At 38.2% G+C, this 7185-nt stretch overlaps 1 non-coding gene across 1 annotated transcript; it reads left to right on the top strand.

Annotated features, from left to right (window-relative positions):
- The first annotated feature begins 212 nt into the window (after nucleotides 1-212).
- On the top strand, nucleotides 213-320 carry LOC145577304 (small nucleolar RNA R71). Its single transcript, XR_014098750.1, has one exon. It is a non-coding gene; the product is annotated as a small nucleolar RNA R71 (small nucleolar RNA).
- Nucleotides 321-7185: the final 6865 nt, after the last annotated feature.

Here is a 7185-nt window from a genome sequence, read left to right as displayed (position 1 = left end):
TGATCAACTTTCTCCAATTCGTAAATACCACCTCTATTTGGAGCGTTTCTTCTTCGGCCCCCCCAAGAGTAATTCTTTGCTACCTCTTCTATTGTGGCTTCAACTTGATTTTTAGGGATCTTGATTAATTGACCACCCGCCCCCGCATCCAAATTGGCTCTTGACATGGGCTCCAATCCGTCGTAGAAAAACCGCATGAGCAACCCTTGATTGTACTCATGGTGGGGACATGCTTGCACCAACTCTTTGAATCTCTCCCATGCTTCACTAAGACTTTCATCGGCCTCTTGCTCAAATGATGAAATTTTCCTTCTCATTTCGGCGGTCTTCTCTTCGGAGAAAAAGCGCTTCAAGAACGCCTTTACAACCTCCCTCCATGTTGTGAGAGTGTTAGGCTTTACTTGCTTCAGCCATTTCTTTGCTCGTACGGTGAGATATTGTCGGAAAAGGTGCATACAAATGTAGTCTTGACTCACTTCATTGGTTTGCATCATTGCGCACAATTCAAGGAATCGGTCCAAATGTTTAATAGGGTCCTCACTTGCACTTCCGGAAAATTTCTCCGATTGGACCATTCGAGTATATTGTGGATGGATTGAGAAGTTTGTTTCCGTGACGGGTAGCAAAATCCCTCCCGTGAGCTCATAATCCTCCGGATTTCCGAACTCACGAAACAAAACATCATTCTCTTGTCCCGCCATTGATTCGCGTGGTGAACTTGAAGAGTAAGTATCACTCTCACTATCAACTATATCAACAAAACCTCTTCCCTCGTCTTGATAAAGCCTATGGACTTGTCTCAAGGTTCGGTTGATTTCGTGGTCATTTTGATGTGAGGGTGCTCCTTGAGACCTCCTAAGCATTCACCAAAGCTAAGCAAACAATTAGCAATGACAAGGATGATAAAATAAAAAAAAAAAAACAAAAAGAAAAGAAAGCAAAATGACTCAAACAAAAGCAATAATATTCGCTAAACAAGCCGCTTCCCCGGCAACGGCGCCAAAATTTGATCACGGGTTAAATAGGTCGTTATGCTACCACCCTAACCAAATTAATCATTTATAATACCTAAACCTACACTAAACTAGTTAGTGGCAAGTAAAGGGTCGAACCACTAGGGAAGCACGCTAATTCAACATCAAATATCACTAATGCAAGAGTGAAAAGGGGATTGTTTTTGTTGGTTTTGTTGAGTAGAACACTAAAACTACAAGCAAGAAAATGATGATTAAAATCAATAGAAAATGACCAAGGGATACGGGGGTGTCCAATATGATTAGAAAGAGGAGAATAATGGTGATTATCATGAAACATATGCCAAAGAACACAAGGTTCTACCTAAACAATTCATTCTCATGCAATAGTCTAGGCAAATCAATGAAAGAGGTCTACACTAATAAGGATCATTCTCATGCATCCTATTAGTTACAATCAAATCAAGAGAATAAAGAAGCTCAATCCATAAAAACTCCACTTTAATAACTCATTCTCATGCAATCATTAAAATAGAGGTGATCCTAATCTAGTTCAAATCACTTTCATGCATTTAAACTAGAAAACATCAAATAGAGTGCAACAATAATCCCAAGCTAATAAAAATCATGTCTTTCATCAATATATGGCATAAGTTCAATCCAACCATCATTATTCATTCAATATCAAATCCTATCTTTCACCCCCTTCCCCTAGCTAAAAGTTTAGCCTAGAGAAGGGAGATTAAACATAATATCAAAACTAGCAATAAACTCAAGAAACTCAAAACAAAACATGATTGAAATCAATGAAATCAATAATAACTAGATAAACTAATAAGATTGACAAAAATAAGTATTAATAAAACAAATAAATAATATTAAAGGAAAGGAGAAGAGATTACTAAAGAAGGGATTCATGAAAGATTAAAACTTGGACCCTTGCTTGATTGAAGAAAGATTAAAACTTGAGCAAAGTTGAATACAATAAAGGAAGCTTGAATAACAATCCATTTTTCTCTCCCTAGATTAGGCTAATGTTCTATGGAATTAGTACTAAGTTCCTCCAAAAAAAATCCCCTTGAAACGTTCTAAGATGGGACTTATATAGTCCGTACAGAGCCAGCTGAAAAAAGGAGAGGTCCGACCGAACAAAGGGAAGGTTCGGCCGGATTACAGGTTAGGTTCGGCCGAACCATGGGTAGGTTCGGTCGAACCACCCTGATCCTGTTCTGGTCAAACTTCTGTGGTTCGACCACTCCTGTAAAATTGCCAAATTGCATCTTGTCCCAGCCTTGACATTCAGCCAAACCACTGAGCAGGTTCGGCCACACCTTGGTTCGGCCACACCTTCATGAGGTTAGGCCGAACCTCTTCTGAATCATGCTTCCTTCAGCTTCCCTTGAGCTTAGCTTCCTCCTCTTGAAAATCCCGATGGTTCCTACAAAGCATAAGCATGGAAATCACAATAAAAACAAAGCGAGAAGACTAAGAAAAGGGAAGATAGAGGAGAAAAGAAAGGAGGAAGCAAAACTAAGTAAAAATGCTTAGAAAAAGGGCATAGACCTTTGCTTGTCCTCGAGCAAAACAAAATCAAGCTTCAAGGAAAATGATGACCTTATTTAGGCAAGCACGAAACGAGAAAGACTAGACATAGAAAAATATACTCTTAAGTAAAAGGAGGCAAAGCATAAAAAGAAAAAAGAAAAAATTAAAACTTAAAAGGAAAAGAGGTGCTTATACAATGGACTTTTACACATGGTCAAAACACGAGAGGATATCAAACCTTCTAAAACATCAAAGGTAAGCACGTTCTAAGATATCGAGGGTTGATTGAAACATAGGACATGCTAAGTATAGAGAACTACCAAAACGCAATTCACCTTCATCTAAATACAATTTTAGCACATTTTCCCAATTGGCCTCAAATCTTCTTTAGCAAGCATCTCTATAGTTCCTCGAAGGAACAGGAAAAACAACAGATTTGAGGTTTTCTCGACATCTTGACTTTGCATCCCCTCTCCTTAGGCTTTAACTCATAATGCCTTCCCTCTGTATATGACTCAACCACTAGATCAAAAGGGCTTTCCCAAAGGTTGTAACATAAAGGCAAAAGGTTGAGGGTAGGCTTAAAATCTAGAATTTGGTGGTACACCTAAGTTGTGAAGAAAAGATTGGCCAAATCTCAATACCAAAACCAAGTAGTCACCAAACAAAAACAAACTAATACCCCCAAGCTTATTCAAAGCTATAACCATAATCATATATACAAAAAGCGTAAAACGCATCCCCCCAAGCTTGAACAAAGCATTGTCCTCAATGCGTAAGATAGGAAGAAGCATTTACATCAAAATGTTTTTGAAAATTTTCATTTTTCACTTTTTTTTTTAATGAATTTTTGCCAAAGCTTTTTGAATTTCCTTTGCTTTTTCTCATTTTCTCATTTTTTCAATTTTTCATTTTTCATTGTATCATTGTCCTCGCCTCTTTTAAGTATGGACGGCTTTTTCATTTATTCACTTGCCATTATTCACAAGATATACAAAACACAAGCTTGCTTACAAATAAGAACCAATATCCAAACTCATATACCACAATCTCCAAGAACATGATCGTTTGCTTCACAAAAACCAAAAATGGAACAAAAGAAACAAAAGGTTTAAAGTTCTAAAGATGTGGCTTGAAAAGAAGGGAAAAAGCTCAAATGGTTAGCAAGTAGGCAAACGTGAACCCAAGAACTAAAAATAAAAAAGATTAACCAAGAAAAGAAAAACTCCCACCCCGAAAAGATGCCTTTGTCCTCCCTAGATGGTTCTGTCTCGTGTTTGAGAATTATGAGTCAAGATTCAAGATTAGGTCCGCAATAGTCAAGGATCCATGCCGCTCATGCAAGTGATTGTAGAAGACTTGAAAACAATGAAACCTCACATGGTTGTGGCAAAAACTCACTAAAAGCTTCAAATTCACCAAAGGGGAACGATTGCAATTTTTCAAAAACAAAAGAATCCGGCTTCAAGGTCCCAATAGTTCTTAAACGACTACCTTAGCATGTTCTATCCTAGAGTCAACCAAAGATACTCTCAAACCGTGCAAACCATTGTTCTTAGGAATAATGACAGCTAATGTGCAAGTCCAAGTTGTACTAAGTCCAAAGCAAAAGCAAAATCATTAAGAAAGAAAAGCAATGCCTCAAAAACATTTTATTTTTATTTACAAAACCTCTCTTATTTATTTTTATTTTTTATTTTTTTTTCAAATGAAAGAAAAGTTTAAAGTCAAAACATATGAAAGCAAAATACAAAAAGGAAAGTAGAAGAAAAGAGAAAAAGGAAACAAAAAGAAAAAGGAAAACCATAAGAAAATAGAAAATGAGGAAAAAGATATAAAATGAAAAACAGAAAAGCAAAGGAGAAGTAGAAATGCAACAAGGAAGTAATGCAAACGCATAAGTCCCAATCGACAAGCAAGTGAACATTTGGCCACAACGCCAATGTTCCCAAACACACTAAGGTGTTAAAAATAAAACATTCTCGATCCGTTCAACTTCTCCTAATCTAAACCTAAACTAAGCTACCAAGAAAAGAAGAATAAAGAGAAGAAGATTAGAAGGATCTTACCAGGTGTCGAAGCTATGCTACATCAAACAAAGTGAAAGAAAGAAAATAGACTATATACAAAGAAAATTGTTAGTAACTTCAATAGAAAAGAAAAGAAAAATATAAAAGAGAAAATGTATACGAATAAGGAAAAAGCAATATATGATAGCATCAGGAATAGGGTCAAGAAACAAAATCAGGAAACAGAATCATCAAATAGAAGCAGAGTCAGGAAACAAGATATCAAACAATCATCATCAAGAAGCATAATCATAAAGAAGCGGAGATACATAGCAGACAGCGATCAGCAAAACAAACAACAATACCAAGAACTGGACAGAGAAATCAGCAGAAGTACATCATCATCATCACCAGAGAAGCAAGAGATACACAGAGATCAATACAAAAGAGACCAAGAGTGAACTACAAAGGCGAGGAGGGAAATAGTGAAGCACACAAACAACATAAATCACCCCCAAGCTCAGAATAAACTACCCCCCCCCCCCAAACTCTAAATCTAATAACATATAGGAAACAGGGAACATCATATAAAGCACATAAGAAAAGGGGGGTAGCCACAATAGTCTCACTCCACACTATGGTAAGGGGTAGAGTGAGAACTCCCTTCACTGATTTCTAAGACATGAACCGAGCTAGCCATCTCACTCACCTCTATAGGAGCTTTCCCTTTTAACCTCCCCTCCCTCCTAGCACGGTCTATAGCGAAGAAATGAGACCAATCATCCAAAATCGGCTCTCCCGATAATCCCCACCTACCAAAAGTCTCGGGTTTCAGGAAAGGCATAGGGTTCGCGGGATCATATGTATAATCGCATCCACCGGGCCGCTTATAGTCGTAAGTGGCCGGGGGTGGTGCCCATGATAGCACTAGGAGGGATATGAGGACCCTTCCAATAAGGGTAATAAGGTCTAAGACCCACGGTAGGGTCAAAGGGTTCCCGTTGAAGGATAGGTCCTTGTTGGACCGGGAGGTATGTAGACATCTACTTTTTGGCCTCCTGTCCCGACAGAAAGTGCAATGACGATAAATAAAACCATCTTCGTGTTGGGTCAAAGTGAAGAATACTAATGGAGAACTAGTTAAGCCACAAAACACAAAAGACTAGCCCAAATTAAAGGTAAAAGCCAAAACAAAGGTCCAATAAACTAAACCCGATCATAATTAGGCTTAAGCCCGTGCTTAAAACCCAACAATGACGGATTTAGGAGCGCCTAGGTTAAATTTTAGTGCTGTCGCAGAAAAAGCCGCGCGCATCTCAAATAGTCGCGCGGGGCTGTCGTGCGCAGCTAATTCAGTTGCGCGCAACACCCAGCGCAACCTCCAGAGTTGCGCTGTGGAAGATTCAGAATTATACGGAAAATATAAAATCGAATCTTACCATAAAGCCGCGCGCAAGACAATTAGTTGCGCTGCCAATAGTAGCGCAACCTAATCACTTGCGCTGGGATGCCGCGCGCAACTCATCCTGTTGCGCGCGACACCTGTTGCGGCAGATTGCCCATAAACCTAAACCTAATCATTCCCTATAAATAAGAGCATAAACCGAGGCTTAAACAGATAGAAAATAACCTAAAAAACTCTGGCAAAATACTTGTGAACTTGTGTAACCTAGCCCCTCTTATCCTAAACACTCACCCCTTTTGATATTTTGTTACTACGATGGAGGTTCCCAAACAATAAGGAGTCCATAAGTATTCTAAACGGAGATCTAGCAAAGAGAAGTGGTAAATTCCCGAGCACTTAGTTAAATCACATTTTTTTTCTTGTTTAAAAGAACCTTAATTAATTAATTAGTGTTGTTTGATCACCTTTAAAATAATTAATTAATCAATTCCACATAGTATCTTGCGTTAAATAAAGATTAGAATTGAATTAAATAATTGTTGGTTGATCACTTAAGCCAAGGCGAATATTGTTTATTTTCTTGTCCTTTTCACGAATTTGATTAAATAAAGAATAACGACATTACGATGTAATTCCTACGTGAATAGGTATGTGTAAATAAAATCAACTAACATAGTTTTAGGTATCGCGTTGCATATATTGTTTGGTGATGAAATAGTAAAAAAGGAAGAGCTAGTAGAGGCCGCACTAGGGCTAGGATAACGATTCCCCTCTAAAGGAAAGTTATTTTAGTACCCTTGCTCCCGAACTCATTTCTAGTTTATAGACCAATTTGGGCATGGGTAAACTTATGATTCATGCTAATTATTCCATGAAATCCACATGGAAGAAAGGCATGAACGAGGTTTATGAGTTTTTCCTAAAACTCATTGGCGACTCCCTACTTGTTTCTTACAAAAAAACATAATGATAGAATCAATTCTAATTCAAGGTCCCCCAAATAGTCAGGAATTCAAATCCTACTACACCCTAACAAGTGTAAAGTCCTAGGCTTTTAAAGGGCCATGGGCATTTAAAGAGAGGACCCCTTACGATGGGAACCCCCCTCCTTACAGTGGCGACTCCACTGGGGACTTAGAGGTTACATGATTAATTCGTAGTTATGGTACAACGTTTCCAACACTAGGTTGCCTATGCGTTGTAATGAGAATTAACTTGGATAATCTCTAGTTAGAGACCGAGACTTCAACGC

This window comes from Chenopodium album, chromosome 13, assembly GCF_948465745.1.
Source record: "Chenopodium album chromosome 13, dcCheAlbu1.1, whole genome shotgun sequence".
Lineage (NCBI taxonomy): Eukaryota > Viridiplantae > Streptophyta > Magnoliopsida > Caryophyllales > Amaranthaceae > Chenopodium > Chenopodium album.
The sequence above is the reverse complement of the archived record's forward strand: the minus strand, read 5'-3'. Positions and strand labels throughout refer to the sequence as shown.